The following is an 18,817-nucleotide window of genomic DNA, read 5'->3' on the forward strand; positions in this document are numbered from 1 at the left end:
GTTACACAGCTCGAGTTCTGCAGTCACACGCAGTGAGAGTCTCATGCTGTCTGGACTCAGGTCACACTGTTTAGGACAGCAACGAGCCGCACATCAACATGTTTTTGGAAATAATACAGCGCCTGCTGTTCACTGTAGTGCCACAGCCTCAATCCATACTTGAGTCAGTCTTCAGCGTTCATGAGCGGTAATATCTGTCAGTGTCCCACTGTTTTTCGACAGGTCTCTTTGTGCAGCTCCGGGGTCTTACGTCGCAGCTAAGAAGGTAGCACCCAAAGTAATTCACAGGTCTTTAAAGACCGTGTACTTGTAAATTAGGCTTTTGTTGTGTTTACATCCCTTTTTACAGCCGCTCTGGTTACGGGTGGAAGAATTTGCCCCCCCCCCCCCAATCTTTTTCAGCCCCCCCAAAATGTGTCTCTAGTTGCCGGCCTGTCTCAGACTCACCATAAACTAGTGCAGAGGGTTAACATGCCTGCTACAAAGAATGTAGTACCTTGATATCACCGAATTGTATTTTATGTAGATAGCCCGATGGGTTATTGCTTTTGCCACAGAGATCATTTTGTTACTTGTGGTTCAGCTGCTCCTGTGACTGAGCTGGGGGAGGGGGTGCTGTGCTTAAACATAATTTATGGGTGTAAAAGCTCCTGCTAGAATTACTTGTGGGTCCAGCAATTCTCAAACAACAATAAAAACATCAAAGCTAACTTATGAATAATGCTCCTGCTGGAGAGAGATCAGAGTTTTGTCTAGGAGCAGTTTTGACCCACCATAAAGAAGCGCAGGGAGTTAAAATGCAATCTGTAAAGCAGGGTACAAGTCCAATAAAAAGAAGTGGGGGACTGACCAAGTTAGACACTATGCAAGTGACATCATGACATCACGACGTAGCGCTATAAAAGAAATTAAAAAAAATATTTAAATTATTTGTGTAAATACTGGGACAGACCACCCTATCTGACAGTCTTACAGTGGCTGCACTTATATACAGGGACAGAACAAAGGCAAAAGCATTCCTCTCGAATACCTGTGAAGAGATTGCAAGCTGTGTGCCTTTGTTTCCCCTCTGCTGCATTTACATTTAAGTGTGAGGTTCCAAGGCGCCTCCAGTCAGGAGTTTCAAACAAGAGGAGGCCTGATGGCCCCTTAACTTCAGCCTGGCTGGAGGTGAAAAAAAAAACCCTCACTGGACAAGTTCAGCATATTTCTTTGGGACCCAACTTCCTGACAGGGGGTACAGCGTCCACCCTGTGAAAATAGTGGGTGGACGACATGTACCTGCATGTACCCCCTGGCTCGTGCCCTGCTGGAAAGATCAGGTGCATTGCACCAGTTTCAAGATCTTTGTACAATTTGCTCGTTGCTCAAATGGGAGCAATTTCTGATATTTATGTTTCCCTCGTCTTCATTGCTTGATTTTGCTCATGAGAAAGTGTCACTCATAGTCCTGCGCCCTGGCACACGTCAACTAGCATCCAGGTGAGGCATGCACACACGATCAAAGAGCGTGCGTACACACTAAAGCGCTGAATAGCTGTGCGTGCACACAGAAAAGTGCACACACTTCAAAGAGAGAATCTCGAAAGTGTGCACAAAGGCAGGCACTTCTGAGCAGAGAGCGTCCACCCGCGAGCAAAGAGCATGCAAACATAGGTAACTTGCGCACCCTCGAGATTGCTAACACACACAGGATAAACACCTTCCAAAGAGAGAGCATGTGAGGTGTACACATGCTGGCGTAAGCATGCCTAGACAGGCGAGGCGAATGCATGCACGTGCTCATTGACCGTGTACACCAGTAAAAAAAATGGTGGGGAGCCATGGCCAACTGCCGATTAGGTCAAGGGAGCCACAGGTCAAAAAAGTTTGGGAACCACTGGGTTAGGGTTTCTATTCCTGTTTGTTCTTAATTGGATCACTGAAATAATATCGAGTTCAAAAATATAGACTTACAGAAATATCGAGGATAAAATGTGAGTGCAACAGTAGGGAAAGCGTTGGATAGCGTAGGGGTAAAAATTACTATTCCCACTCCAGAGAGTGGGAATCCCGTCCCGAGAAGCTTGATCCCGTCTTCTCATCCAGCAAGCACATCACCTTCAGCCACTCCACCGGACTCCACTGGACTGACCACAGCTGCGTCCACTTCAGCTTCAGAAGAACCACGTCCCACCACCACCCGCAACAGGTCCCTCACAGAAGCTGGAGCAAGATCACCGCCGACCAGCTCACCACCTCCCTCAGCCAGAACGCACCCGCCAGCACAACGGACCCCAACGAAGCAGCCCGCAACTTCACGCAGTGGCTGGCCGCCTGCGCCGACGACCTCGCACCACTGAAGAACCCTCCCACCAGACCCAAAAGCGAGAAGGCCTCCTGGTTCACCGAAGAACTCAAGGACTCCAAGAAGAACTGCCGCGCCCTCGAGAAAGCCTGGCTCAGGGACCAGACCACAGACAACATGACCGACCTCAAACACGCCACCCGCAAGCACCACCAGCTTATCCGCACCACCAAAAAGAAATCACTGAAGGAACGACTGGACAACAACGCCCACGACAGCAAGGAACTCTTCAGTATCGTCAAGGAGTTCTCCAACCCCAGCACCGGCAACAACGACATCACTCCTTCACAAGACCTCTGCGACTCCCTCGCCTCGTTCTTCCACCGCAAGATCGCAGACATCCACAACAGCTTCGGCGCGCCATCCACTCACCCAACCGTCGAACCAACGCCCCCCACTGCCACCCTCCGCACCTGGACCACGGTGACCACCGAAGACACAGCCCGCACGATGAACACCATCCACTCCGGATCACCAACCGACCCCTGCCCCCACCACGTCTTCAACAAGGCCGAATCCACCATCGCACCCCAACTCCGGAACATCATCAACACCTCCTTCAACACCGCCACCTTCCCGGAGAGCTGGAAGCACGCCGAGCTCAACGCCCTCTTGAAGAAACCAACATCGGACCCCACCGACCTCAAGAACTTCCGCCCCATCTCGCTCCTCCCTTTTCCTGCTAAAGTCATCGAGAAGATCGTCAACAGACAGCTTGCCGCCTTCGTCGAGACAAACGGATCCCTCGACCCCTCGCAGTCCGGCTTCAGAGCCAACCACAGCACCGAGACCGCCCTCATCGCAGCCACCGACGACATCCGAACCCTCCTCGACAACGGAGAAACAGCGGCACTCATCCTCCTGGACCTCTCTGCAGCGTTCGACACAGTCTGCCACCACACCCTAGTTCGCCTCAGCAACTCCGGCATCCAAGAGAAGGCACTGGAGTGGATCATCTCGTTCCTCGCCGGAAGAACACAGAGAGTCCGCCTCCCCCCGTTCCGATCCGAGGCCACCGAAGTCATCTGCGGCGTACCGCAAGGATCATCACTCAGCCCCACCCTCTTCAACATCTACATGAGACCTCTTGCAGCCATCGCACGCCAACACAACCTCAACATCATCTCCTACGTCGACGACACCCAGCTGATCCTCTCCCTCACCAGAGACCCCGACACCGCCAGAACCAGCCTACACGAAGGGATGAAAGACGTCGCCGAGTGGATGAAGAACAGCCGCCTGAAACTGAACTCAGACAAGACGGAAGTCCTCATCCTGGGATCATCACCCTCCGCCTGGGACGACTCCTGGTGGCCCCCCGCCCTGGGCACCACTCCCAAGCCGACAGACCACGTACGCAACCTGGGCTTCATCCTGGACTCCTCCCTCTCGATGACCAGACAAGTCAACGCCGTCTCCACATCATGATTTCACACCCTACGCATGCTCCGCAAGATCTTCCGATGGATCCCGACCGAAACCAGGAAGACGGTCACCCAGGCACTCGTCACCAGCCGACTGGACTACGGAAACACCCTCTACGCCGGCACCACAGCCAAGCTACAGAAAAGACTCCAGCACATCCAGAACGCCTCCGCCCGACTCATCCTGGACATCCCCCGACGCAGCCACATCTCCGGCCACCTAAGGGACCTGCACTGGCTCCCCGTCAACAAGAGGATCACGTTCAGGCTCCTCACCCACGCACACAAGTCTCTCCACGACCTGGGCCCCAAGTACCTCAACGACCGCCTGACCTTCTACACGCCCACCCGCCAGCTACGATCCACTAGCCTCGCCCTCGCCGCCGTACCACGCATCCGAAGAGCCACCGCCGGAGGAAGATCCTTCTCCTACCTGGCGGCCAAGACATGGAACTCCCTCCCCATCCACCTTCGGCTGACCCAAGACCATCTCGCCTTCAGGAGACAACTCAAGACCTGGCTGTTCGAGCAGTAGCTGCCCCCTTCCCCCAAGCGCCTTGAGACCCTCCCGGGTGAGTAGTGCGCTATACAAATGCTATGATTGATTGATTGATTGATTGAGAGAGTGCAACAGTAGGGAAAGCATTGAATAGCGTAGGGGTAAAAATTACTATTCCCACTCCAGCGAGTGCAACAGTAGGGAAAGCGTTGGATAGCATAGGGGTAAAAATTACTATTCCCACTCCAGTGAGTGCAACAGTAGGGAAAGCGTTGGTTAGCATAGGGGTAAAAATTACTATTCCCACTCCAGAGAGTGCAACAGTAGGGAAAGCGGTGGATAGCATAGGAGTAAAAATTACTATTCCCACTCCAGAGAGTGCAACAGTAGGGAAAGAGTTGGATAGCGTAGGGTTAAAAATTACTATTCCCACTCCAGTGAGCTTAACAGTAGGAAAAATAAATATTTCATATATTATTAAAAATACATTAAATATCAATACAAATAAAAAAATAATTAAAAGTAATTACCAATTTAATATAATATAATAATTAATCAATTAAAAAACAAATGCATATTAATTATTACAATTCATTAACTATGTATACAAATTAATTACCAATTAAAAATTAATTAATTAACAATTAAAAATTAATTACCAATGAATTCAAAATAAATACTAATAAATACATTAAAATATTTAATTAATTACAATTAAGTAACTTCCCACCCTATCCCCCTATAAACCCACAACACCCTACCAAAAATAAATTAATAACATTCGCATAGTTATCAATTAATCAATTAATAAAAATTAATTATCAATTACAAATTAATTAATTACCAATTACAAATTAATTAACAATTTATTCAAAATAAATACCAATAAATGAATTAAAATATTTAATTAATTACAATTAAATTACTTCCCACCCTATTCCCCTATAAACCCACAACCCGCTACATAACTAAAACACAAAATTAAATTTAAAATAATTAATAATTTCTAAAAATTAATATTTTATTTAATATAATTAAATTACTTCCCACCCTATTGCCCTATAAACCCACAACCCGCTACAGAATTAAATTACGCAAAAATTAAATAACATAAAATTCATTACTTAAAATAAATTACAAAAAATACACTTTTCACACATATACTAACATACAAAACACTTTAAAAAATTCGATATTATTAAAAATTTGATATATTTTAATAACCTATATTATATACTTCGATATTTTGACTTTCTATATTTATAAAAATCGATATTACATTACTTACCTTAAATTCGATATTTTTGTTGACTATATTCTGTCCATTCGATATTTTGTCTATTCTATATTTTGAAGTCGTTTATTATGTAAGTCGATATTTTTAACTCAATATTTTGTGTAGTTGCCTTCTTAATTATGAAGAAAACAGAAATGGAGACCCATACTGGATCTCAGAAAGCTAAGCAAGTTTCCGAGAAAATAAACATTCAAGATGGTAACCCCGACAGAGATCTTACGTTGCCTCAAAAGGAGCGATCAAGGAAGTTCCAACTCTGGAAAGGGGTCAGGGTTTCTTTTCCCGTTTGTTCTTAATTAGGAAGAAAACAGGAATGGAGGCCTATACTGTATCTCAGAAAGCTAAGCAAGTTCCAAAGAAAAAAAACATTCAAGATGGTAACCCTGACCGAGATCTTACTTTGCCTCAACAAAGGAGACTTCATGACATCCATCGGTTTGGAAGACGCATACTTCCACATCCCCGTCTATCAGAAGCATTGAAAATTCCTCAGGTTCACAGTAGCTGCGACCCAATACCATCCAAGGTCTTTCCCTTCAGCCTCAAAGAGGCACCCAAAATATTTACCAAGTGCCTCACGCCGGTTGGCATAGTTCTACGTTCTCACGGTCACCAAATATTCCCCTACTTGGAAGTCTGGCAGCTGAAGGCACCAACAGCAAGTCAAGTGACCAGAACAACGAATGCTTGTCTTCAGCTGTTCAGCAAGATGGGGTTGACAGTGAACATCACAAAGTCTTAATTTATTCCCAGTCTGATAACACCGTTTCTTGGAGCTAAACTGGACACAGTCCAATGCAAAGCATTCTATCGGAAGAAATGCAGATCCATCTACGACAATTGGCTATAGCCCTTTTAAAAAGAAAGTCAAGTTTCAGTAAAGAGATACAAATCGCTCCTAGGAATATGCTGATCAGCAATAGACCTAGTGTCCTTAGCCAGACTCAAGATGAGACCTCTCCAGGGGAAACTTCAAAAACAGTGACTGCAAACGTCGGGATCTTTCGAAAGCATCCTTCAGGTTACCCCGGACATGAAAACGGCAATTCAATGGTGGTACCACACCCCAAACCTCTCTAAAGGGCTCGCTTTCCTGCAAGAGATACTAGACTACATTCGGACAACGGATGCCTCCACAGGAAGGCTGGAAAGGTCACTTGCAGGACCTTCAAATTCAAGGCAAATGGTCCAGTACAGCCAGTATGTTCTACAGAAACAAACAAGGAGGAACTAAATCTCTCACTCTTTCACAGGACGCACAAGAGCTATGGAACTGGACAACAGACAATGGAATCTCTCTCAGGGCTGAGCACGTTCCAGGCTTGCACAACACGCTAGGGGATGCTCTCAGTAGAGCGTCAGACAATTGCCTCGAGTAGGAACTCGGCCAATACCAACTGGACAGAGTATTTGCACTATGGGGGAAACCGACACTGGACCTGTTTACTACAGACTTCAATGCCAAATGGCAGTCCTATGCCAGCAGGTTCCCTCTCCTGGGGACTTGGGCAATGCCCTTTCGATGCAATGGTCAGGGATATATGCCTACGCCTTTACCCCCACCAATTGATCCCCAGGGTGTGGACCAAGATGAATCAGGAGAATTGCCGCCTGATACTCATTGCCCCCAGGTGACCCAGGCAACACTGGTTCTCGGGACTCCTTCATCTTTCAGAAACCAGACCTATATATCTTCAAATGTTCCCCTCTCTCCTCACTAAGGACAACGGTCAGGTGTGACATCCGAATCCGGGGTCTGTTCACTTGCAGGCCTGGCGCATGAGTTCTTGGAGTTTAGAGACATGAACATTTCGCAGGAATGTAGAGACTTCCTCTCAAAATCTAGAGTGAAAAGTACCATCGAACATACAAAGTGAAATGGAAAAAGTTCTGGTTTTGGTGCCAACAGAATGGCCTGCATCCATTTCAAATGTCCCAGCAACAGATTTTACCATACCTCCTCTCCTAGGCAACATCTGGTTTAGCTTTTTCCTCAGCTAAAGTGCATCTAGCCTTCATCTCTCATTATAGAAGAGCTTCCAGCTCCCCCTTCTCTTTGTGCCTCAAGCCTAATCAAACAATTTATGATGGGACTTTTCCGCACGTTTCCTCCGGTATGAGCACCTCCCTCAGAATGGAATCTCAACGTGGTCCTTGCACAACTCATCAAACGACCGTTCAAACCCATTCATTAAGCTGAGTTGAAATTCCTGACTTGGAAAGTCACTTTTCTGCTGGCCCTTACCTCATCCATAAGGGTGAGTGAAATTCAGGCATTCCCCATCAAGAAGCCCTTTCTACTGTTCAAGGAAGACGCTGTGATCTTAAGGACTAACCCTATATGTATTCCTAAAGTACTGTCTCAATCCCAGCCCTCATACTGCGGTCTATTTTCCCTGCAACTATCAATGCCTGCAGGACAAGCACTACATACGCTTGATGTTAAACGTTGACTTAAGTTCTACCTTCAGAGAACGAAGGAAATTCAGAAGACTGCTCAATTATTAGTGGCCTACGGACAAGGCAGAAAAGAATCTGTGATAATGAAAGCCACAATCGGCGGCGATACAGTTCTGTCACGTCAAAGCTAACAACCCTTTTGAAAGAAGAACAAAAGCTCACTCCACCAGATCAGTTGCCACATCAGCTCTTCGCGGGAGTGACTCTGTAAAAAAAACTTGTCTTGATGCAACCTGTGGGACCACTCATACCTTCACTCAGCACTACTGCCTGGAGTCCACACAAGATTCCGACGCACTGGTGGGCCAGGTGGTGCTCCGTCACCTCTTCTATTAAAGTAAGCCTCTTTCTAGCTCTTAGAAAGATTCTTTTAGTTCTCATGGTCATTTCATGTGCTTACATGTTCGTGATTATGTAAAATATGTGTAAGGTGTATTACAAGTTACACTGTTTTTTCTTGTTTCTCTTTGCTACTCTGTACATGAAAATGCAAGTATATGAGAAATGAGTACATTTTTTCTTACAAATACGTTCTGTACATTTGCTCCTTTCCATCCTTTTATCCCAAAAAAAACCACACTGGCACAACTTTAATTGTATCTACTGTGTTGCTTTAAATGTGTGGGATTCAGTATACTTTAGAGGTCTCTCACCATCTGCAACAGACAAGAAGCTATTGGATGTTACTGCTTGCTATTCTGATTCAGGCATGTGAATCCATGAAAGGTACCTCAATACTGGAAAAGAAAATATGTTACTTACCTGGAACTATGGTTATCCAGTATTGGTATCTTTCATAGATTTACATGCACCCACCCTCATCCCTGTAGAGGCTCTTTCTATATAGTTTAATGAGATACTCACTTCTCACTTGTGATGTAAAGATCTGAGGGAAACTGCCTCTGCTAGGAGAGTTCTAGAGGGTACTAGAAGCTGACTGGCTGCATTCAACATCTGGTCATTTTTTAAAAAGGACATAGGCTATTTAAAACATGGCTCAGGGCCACTATAGCCTATGGTATTATTTACATACTGCTTGATTATGTTACCGTAGGACTCCCATCTCGAGAACGGGGGATGATTTAGGCATGTGAATCTGAAAGATACCAATACTGGATAAACCTTGTTACTTATTTTCTTCACAGGCATGCCCGATTATTTTCCGTCTGTTGCATTTCAGAGATCACAACACTATCCAGCGAAAAGGGTGACTTGCACTTTGAGGGCAATAAGATCTCACTGTTCCCTGATTATAGCTTGACTGTTCCTGCTCACTAGGAGATTGCTACTAAAAGCCAGCCTGCCCTAAACCTTTGCCTACCCAGCGAAGCCCTTAATAACTGTTGAAGGTAAAACTCAACTTTTCACTAACCCTGATCTTGCTCTGAAGTTCTACAGTAAGGATGTACCTAAATTCCAGGAGAGGCAGGTGGCTGCAGAGCATGGCCCTTATGACCAACATAGCAACAATGACTAACCCTGACTGCTGTCATGCGAGACTATTCAAACTTACTGTCTATGACACTTTGACCCTCAGCCTTCTGTGAGCCTTTGGTTCATGTAGTACTTGCATCCTTGTCTGTGGAGGCCTGCATGGACTGAATAAGCGCCTCCCACATGAGATCTATCTGCTGTCCCCATGTCATCGATTCACACGTCGTCCACCTTTCCCACCAACTGGATGGGTTGTTCAGCCGGTTCTCTGAGCTTCACCCGGAATGGTTCCTACATGGACAATGGAGACATCATTGGATGTCTTGTTATTCGTTTCTGTTTCTGTTTTTAGGAAAGGGATACTTCTTCAAGAGTTTGAGGGTGTTGAAGTTAGTTGGAGGGTGGGGAGAGTTGGGGGAGTTTGTTGGTTGTTCTACTAGGGGTTCTTCCAGACCACAATACCAGACAATTCTCTCATTATGTGAATGCCCCCCTTTGGCGACCATATCTAGACAGCTGCCTTGCTCCATGACGATTAATCGGCATCTCAATTACCTCTTACTAGACAGCCCAAGATGGCAGCAACCACACTGCTGTCGTGAAATATCCAGGGCATGAAAAACCTGAAGAAAATCACACAGGTTCTCACTTTTCTTAGGAGACATAACATATGCATTGCACTGCTACAGGAACTAAACGTCCCAGAACACACAATGTGTGGACTTAAAAGCCGGGTGGTTTGGCGAAATATCTATGTCCACATACTCTGCATGTGCCCAGTGGTGTCACCATTGTGCTCCGTAAAGGAGTGCAGTGGTGCACCTTAGATTCACCATGCGTTGGTGTAAGCCGATAAGTTATCCTCCATGGCATCCTTATGGGTAGTAGGGTCACTATTGCGGATGTGTGGGGGCCAAACGTAGACTTCTTAAATGTGTGGGACAAAATTCTTAGTATGGAGACATTTAATGATTATCTGGGGGATGCCACTACAACAGTGTACACAACCTGGAGCTGGAAACATCCCTTTCTACTGGAAGACCCTACCCCTGAGCTGGCTTGGAAATCCACTGTGTTACGACTTAATATTGTAATTGTATTTATAAAGCGCTTAATAGCCCTGATGAGGCATTGAAACACTTTTTGGCGAGTAGCACGCTACTCCAAAAGCCAAAGGTAGATTTGTGGTGATTTAATAGAGGGAATTATAAATTGTTATTGGGAGTGGTTGGAGTTTTGGACACATACGCCTGTTAATTGAATGAGTAGGATAAAGGATGAATAGAGGAGGGAAGAGTTTAGAAAGAGTTATTTGGGAGTTCATAGTAGTAAACTAGATTTTGTATGATTCAGAGAGTGGAGGGAGGGTATCTTTGAACACAGGAATAGGATGAGTCATATGGTAGTTTTTTGGGGGTATTATTTATTTTCTCCTCAGTGAGACGATAATATATAAATATGTAGATATAAAACCACACATAAAAGGTATACATACATAGAGATTATAACATTATAACACAATGTACAATTTGCCGCACCTTCTCCACTAAGACCTTGAGGGATAGAGAAGGAAGGCTGCTACTTTGGCTGAAGAAAAAACAGTTTGCGTCTTCTGATGTTGACAGCGACACGTCCTCTATGTCTCTCAAGAGGCCCAGGTCGCCTGAGGGTCAGCCTGAAGAGAGGAAGAAACTATCTAAAACTTCTTAAGCGCATAAAGAATCTCTAAAAAAGGAGAAGAAAACTAAAGTTTTCTCAGAGATTTGATCCCCTCAGACTCCAGGAACATCTAAGGAAAAGCCAGAGTATTCTAGCCATTCTAAGGGTAATAATGGCCACAAATCTTCTTCAGGCGCAGGCTCACTATCGACACCAGTTCTCACTTCAGTGACGACCACAGTGACTTTCTCATCGTCGAGATTGTCAACGGTGTTTACCATGTCGACAGTGAGTTCTGGAGGTTCTATATCGCCGATGCTACCCTTGTCGTCGACGATGACACCGTCGACGAGAGTCAAAACCACATCGTCGACGAAGACATCGATGAGGACGCCACCGTCGACGACGAGACCATTGACGACAAGTCATCGGCGACCAGACCATCGACGACGACACTGTCGGCGACACCATCGACGATGAAAGAAATGCTACCGTCGACGACGACACCATCGATGACTGGAGATGTGGCAACATCAATCCCTATGGCTGTGACAGTACAGTCGACGAAGGAAGTTTCACCGTCGACGACAAAACAAACGGTTTATTATATAGGTCCATCAACACCTTTTCAACAACCTGCGCAGCAGCGGTTTAGGACACCAAACATTTCTCCACTTCCTCCTAGCCATCTGTTAGATGTGGAGGATTCTGATGATGATGAAGGACAGTTTAGGGCTGCACGTAGTCCTTCAGAACTACACGTTAAATATCAGGAGGAGGATGACGACTATGAGGAGGAAGATCAGTATTACCATGATTATCCTGCCCCTCCGGTGCAGTGCCAACAATATTTCGAACAGCCCAGGCAGCAGTCTGTTTAATTCCCTGCAGCTTTAATTATGGACCTTCAGAATATGTTGGCGGACTATAAACGAAGGTTTCCTCCTCATGAGGATGTTGTAGTGCGTCCTCCACCTCTGCAGAAAGCTCCGCAAATACCAATGCCTCCACCTCCGGCCACTCCGGTAATACCACCAGTTCCCATCACTCCTATTCCTCCCAGAGATGACCCTACTGTGTCTGAAGAGGTGAGGGAAGAAGGTGAGCTACCAGACCCCTCTCCACCAGCGGATGAGTGGGATGATTACATAGCGCAAACTCCTTCACCGCCACCACATCATCCTTCGGATTCGCCTCCTGAGGATATCGGAGGATTCCAGAATATTATGGACAGAGCCTCTGATTTCATTTACCAACGGTAGTCCATCAATTGGATTGTTTCCTGTATGATTTTAAGGACCAGGAAAGGAAGACTGTCAGGTCAATACCAATCATTTACCATGTCTGGCAAGAAGGGGTTAAAGTAATTAAAGCACCGGCTTCTGTAGTTCCTGCGCTTCCCAGGTTAGATAAAAAATACAGAGCACCTGAGTGCTCACCGGCGTGTCTTACAAGTCACCCTAAACCTGACTCAGTGATCTCTCAAGCACCTATCCTTTCTCCACCGGACAAGGAAGGCAGACGCCTGGATTCCATTGGAAAAAAGTTGTCTTCAATGGCGGCAGTCTCTGTAAGGGTGGCTAACTCTTTAGCCATTCTAGCCCGTTATGACAGGCAAATATGGTCCGACATTGGTTCAATGAAGGAGGTCATCCCGGACGAGTTTGTTAAGTTGCTCACTGAAGGAGAGAGAGCAGCTTCTGAGATTATAGACATAGCTATGGACATTGCCACAACTGGTTTCAGACAGTTGGTTGGAGCTGCCGTTTTACAGCGTCAAGGAGGGTTAAAGGCAACTAATTTCCGTCCGGAAGTCCAAACCAAAATATTGGATATGGCCTATGATGGTGAGAGCTTGTTTGGAAGCCATATTCATGAGGGACTAACTGCCATTAAGAAATACACTGACACGGCTAAGGCTCTGGGTACCCTACAGTACTGCAAAGTGCCCTTTCGAGGAGCCCGAGGGAGGGGCTACTCCAATTGTAGAGGAAATAATCAGCGTTCCCAGTCCTATCAGCCGCAATACCATCAAGGGTATCAACAGCAGTCCTACAGGCAGGCATATACAGCTGGTTTCTCCAGACTATGCTCCAAACGCAGAACGTAATAACAAGGCCATGATACCGGCCGAAAGCAGTGAGTTCAATTGGATACCAGCAGCTCTTTCTTCCCCCCAAAATAGTGCGACGATTTCCAACCATATAGATCAATGGAGAACCAACACTTCATACAAGTGGGTCCTGGATCTCATCTCCTATGGCCACACACTGGAGTTCACCCAAAAACCACCCAATACTCCTCCCAGGGGATCGCACCCCCCTCATATTCACTTGCTCAGAAAAGAAGCACGTGTCATGCTTGAGAAAGGGGCAATAGAAAAGGTCCCTTTTCCCAGCGGAGGAAAGGTTTCTACTCCCGCTTCTTTCTCATTCGCAAAAAGTCAGGGGAGTGGAGGCCTATCCTGGACCTCAGAAAATGTAATAAATATCTAAAGAGCCAAACATTCAGGATGGTTACTCTTTCAGACATCCTACGTTGCCTCAACAAGGGCGATTACATGACTTCATTGGATTTCGAGGATGCATATTTCCACGTCCCGATTCATCCAAAGCACAGGAAGTTCCTGAGGTTCACAATGGCTGGTACCCACTATCAATTCTGAGTTCTTCCATTTGGCCTCAAATCAGCTCCACTGACGTTTATAAAATTCCTGGCTCCAGTGGAAGCAGCCTTGAGGAACAAAGGTCATCAGGTATTCCCTTACCTCGACGACTGGCTGCTAAAGGCACTGTCTTCTCGCTTAGTGGAGACAGCAACAACCGATTGCCTCAATCTTTTTCCACAAGCTGGGTCTCTCGGTCAACTTTCAAAAATCTTCAACTTACCCAAATCAGATAATGACATTTCTGGGAGCAAGGCTGGACGCCATCCAAAATAAAGCTTTTCTATCAGAGGAAAGGCAACAGAGGTTAAGAGCTTTGGCACTCAAACTACACAGAAAAAGTGGGTTGCAGCGAGAATTTTCAAATCTCTACTGGGAATGCTCTCTTCTGCAATAGACCTTGTACCTCTAACTCGATTGCACATGAGACCTCTTCAAGAGGATTTACAGATTCAATGGGTTCAAACCTCAGGCTCCTTTGACAATGTAATCAAGATCACTTCTCGGATGAAGGAAGCCCTCAAGTGGTGGAATCAGACTTCTGATCTCACCAAAGGACAGTCTTTTCTCCCAGTCATTCCGGACTTTGTAGTCACAACAGATGCTTCTATGGAAGGATATGGAGGACACTTGCAGGAGCTACGGGTATAGGGAAGATGGTCCTTTGCCCGACGGCAGATGCATATAAACAGGCTGGAGCTCAAGGCCATTTTCGTATCTCTTTGAGGTTTCCTTCCTCGCATACAGGGATCGTCAGTGTTGATCCGCACGGACAACACCACAAGCATGTTTTATATAAACAAGCAAGGAGGTACAAAATCCCTGACCCTGTCTCAAGATGCGCAAGAGTTGTGGAACTGGTTAACACTCCATCGCATTTCTCTCACAGCAGAACATGTCCCAGACCTTCGAAATACCTTGGCGGACACCTTGAGCAGAACGAATGACAGCTGTCACGAGTGGGAGCTGGAGCAAGCACAGCTGGACGAGATATTTGCAGTCTGGGGGAAACCAACGCTATACCTATTTGCGACACAGCTAAACTCAAGATGCCAGTTCTTCGCCATCAGGTTCCCTCTCCCGAACTCTGAGGGGAATGCTCTTTTGATGCGTTGATCAGGGATCTATGCTTACGCTTTTCCCCCCATTCCGCTGATACCGAGGGTTCTCACAAAGATGAAATGGGAGAGCTGCCGGATTCTCCGAATAGCCCCCAGATGGCCCAGAGAACACTGGTACATGGAACTTCTCCTTCTCTCGGAGGCACAACCCATCCGTCTATTACCAACACCAACACTGTTGACAAAGAACAGGGGCCAAGTGCGTCACCTGGAACCAGCTTCTCTGCAGCTGCATGCGTGGCTCCCTTTCTTGGAATTCAGAGAGTTAAAGATTTCACAAGATTGCAAGGATATCATTAGCAAATCTAGAGCTGAAAGCACCAATACGACTTACAAGCTTAAATGGAAACGTTTCTGTGTATGGTGCAAAGATATGGAGATTGATCCTTTTCTTTCTGCTCCAGAAGACATACTACCTTATTTGCTTTTATTAGCAAAATCTGGTCTAGCGCACTCATCAGTCCGAGCTCTCCTGGCAGCCATATCAAGGTACAGGCGATCACCTTATGCTCCATCTCTATGGTCTTCAAGAGTCATTAAACAATTTATGAAGGGTCTGTTTCGAGCCTTTCCACCCATCAAGGCTCCACCGCCGGAATGGCAGCTTAATCTGGTGTTGGCTCAGTTGTTAAAGCCACCATTTGAGCCCATACACAAGGCAGAATTGAAGTTCTTGACATGGAAGGTAGCACTTTTCTTGGCACTAACTTCAACAAGTAGGGTTAGTGAAATACAGGCCTTCACCATATTTCATCCGTACCTGAGATTCACAGATCAAATGGTCATTTTGAGAGCTAACCCCAAATTAATCCCTAAGGTCCCGTAGGCAATTCCATTTGAATGAACCAGTCATTCTGAGGACATTCTTCCCTAACCCTTCCACACCTGCGAAAAGAGCTTTACACACTCTGGACCTCAAGAGGTGCCTTCAATTTTATTTACAAAAGACTAAGGACATCAGAAGATCTAATCAACTATTCGTAGCTTATGGTCAGAACTCTCAAGGTACTGCAGTCTCCAAAACTACTATATCCAGATGGATAGCGTGCACAATTCAGGTTTGCCATGACAAGGCTGGCAAGTCTTTATCAAGAACTGTAAAAGCACACTCTACTAGGGCGGTTTCAGCATCAACTGCCCTATTTGCAGGGATGCCGCTTGAAAAAATCTGTAGAGCTGCTACGTGGAAGACAACGCACACGTTTGCGCAACATTATTGCCCGGAATCTTCACAACGTGCTGATGCATCTGTGGGACAGGCAGTGTTGACAAACCTATTTTCTTAAGGTAAACCTCTTCTAAGAGATGTTTGATCGCATTCTATGTGTTTTTTAATACTCTATGCATAATGAATATTTACTACTTGGATTTTTAATGATACAGTTTTAACATGGACTGTTTTCTGTTAAGATCCTTCCACTTTGGTTTATTATTATGTAAAAGATTGTTGTAACATTACCCACCATCCACAAAAGTGTTTTTTCACTGACGTATATATATATATATAAATATATACACCAGCCTGCATTTTATGCATATTCATGCCTGGGTTTACATATAAGTTAATATATATGTATACATGCAGATGAGGAACTGCTTACTATTCTGATTGAGGCATGTGAATCTATGAAAGATACCCCAATACTGGATAAGAAACAAGTTATTTACCTGTAACTACTGTTATCCAGTATTGGTATCAGCCAACCCTCCTTCCCGTAGAGGCACCTCTAGGATACAGTACTGACATTACTTGTGCTGGAAAATCTGAGTGACTCAGCCTCTCTTGGGAAAGTTCTAGAGGGTGCTGGGTGCTGACTGGCTGAGTTTTCATGGTGGTCCTTTTTTTGCAAAAAGAGACTAATAGGCTATAGAAAATATGGTTGCTACCATAATAGCCTATGGAAAGGTTTGTTATTTATGTTCCGTGGGACTCCCACTACCACAACGGGGAATGATTCAGGCATGTGAATCTATGAAAGATACCAATACTGGATAACTGTAGTTACAGGTAAGTAACTTGTTTCTTATTTATGATTTATGTATTTATGATATTTTTTAAATAATGAGTGCATTGAATAGTTAGCATTTACAGATACCTTTTGTATAATCATGTTTAATTGTTGTGATATGTGTGGATACTTTTTGTATAATCACGTTTCATTGTTGTGATATGTGTGATAATCATAGAGCATGTAGTCATATAGCTATGGTATTTATGTAATGACCTATATGCATGTTAAGGATAAATATAAGAAGTGATATATATTTGTGGTATGGCCCCCGTCCCCTTCCTTTCTGTGGTGGTGGCTTGCAAGGGAATCTACAAGATACTGATTCTCCAGATTACAGTCAGAGGGAATGTATACGTCTCTTTATTGTCAACAACAACAAAAGTGCAACGAAACCATACATCTGGCTTTCAGCTAAGGGTTTGAGATAGTCCTGGGTTATGCTATTTGTCAGTGTTGTCTAAGTCCTGCTGGATTAGTGTTCGTTTGGTTTGCTCCCCACTTTGGCTGGGTTTTCCTTTGTGTTACACGGGTCTCCAGATGCCGGGAGGGTTTGTAGATGGGCCTCAGGAAACGGCGAAAGAAGAAGACAATAATGCCAAAAAAAGAAGAGAAACAAAAATACAGGTTATAAGTGGACTGCTGTCTGGAAGGGGGGGACCCGGTGAGGTGGAGGGGAAGGTTTTCCTCTCAGCGAACCTTAGCCTAGCCACCACCCGAAAGTTGGACGTTAGCTGGTTTGATTGCCAGTGTGCAGTTTGGATGGGAGAGAGTTGCTCACTTGTCCGGGGGAAGGGGAGTTGGGGGAGATCTATTGTTTTAAGTTGGGGGCGCTGCTGTCTATCTCTACACTGGGCCACGGGTCATTGAGCGGAGGCTCTCACCATAAGAAATTGGGCGCCGGGTGTCGGGAGGGGCAGAGGAGGCCAGACGGAGGTGGAAAGGCTGATTTGCATTGCCCACTAAGACAGAATATAATCTCCTCTCCTGGAATGTCCGGGGGATGCACTCCATGCACAAACAATACAAAATCTTCTCACAACTAAATAGACGTGGGGTTCACATAGCAATGGTACAGGAAACGCATTAATTAGCATCCGAGGGGGCGGCATTACATCGTAGGTGGAGAGACCAGGCATACTACACCACCTACTCAGCATTTGCCAGAGGGGTCCTGATATGGATCAGGGCAGGTGTCCCCTTCCAACACACCGGCCACAAAGTTGTCCCAGAGGGCCGGTATGTGGTGGTCACTGGGTGCCTAGACGGGCAGGACATCACACTGATCAATATCTACGGCCCGAATATGGACCAAGGAACATTCTTTGACCACTTATCAGGATCACTGGCTCCACATATGACGGGGTCAATTATCATGGCGGTTGATTTTAATAGTATAGCAGATCCGGCCCTGGACCGTTCACACCCACTGCTTTGAGATGCTCCAGTACATAGGATAGCTAAGACGTTTATGGAATGGCAATCTCATATGGGGTTGGTGGACACCTGGCGACGGGCGCACCCACTGGACAGGGAGTACTCCCACCTTTCAAACGTACGTGACTTACACGTCTGCCTCGACACCTTTCTATTCTCCACAGACATGCACACCAGACTCCACAATGTGGAATACCTCACCCGAACGGTGTCGGACCACAATCCTTTATTAATTGTACTACAGTGGGGACACAAACAACAGCCCATCCCCACCTGGTGTCTCAGGCCGGAGGTACTAGAAGACCAGGTGTTCCACCAGGAGATCAAAGAGCAAATCACCACATACTTTACGGGCGATGCTCACTCCACAGACTCCAGGGTGACAGAATGGTAGGCCTTTAAGGCAGTGATTAGGGGGCGCTGCATGGCGTTGTCCATAGGGGTACGACGTACACTACTGACTGA

The 18,817-nt window shown here is 45.7% G+C and overlaps 1 protein-coding gene across 4 annotated transcripts in view; it reads left to right on the forward strand.

Moving 5' to 3' along the window:
• LOC144798682 (polycystin-1-like protein 3) overlaps positions 1 to 18,817 on the forward strand; it is a 1,031,816-nt gene that overhangs the window by 531,610 nt on the left and 481,389 nt on the right. The window lies entirely within an intron of this gene.

Source organism: Lissotriton helveticus, chromosome 12 (assembly GCF_964261635.1).
Source record: "Lissotriton helveticus chromosome 12, aLisHel1.1, whole genome shotgun sequence".
Classification (NCBI taxonomy): Eukaryota; Metazoa; Chordata; class Amphibia; order Caudata; family Salamandridae; genus Lissotriton; species Lissotriton helveticus.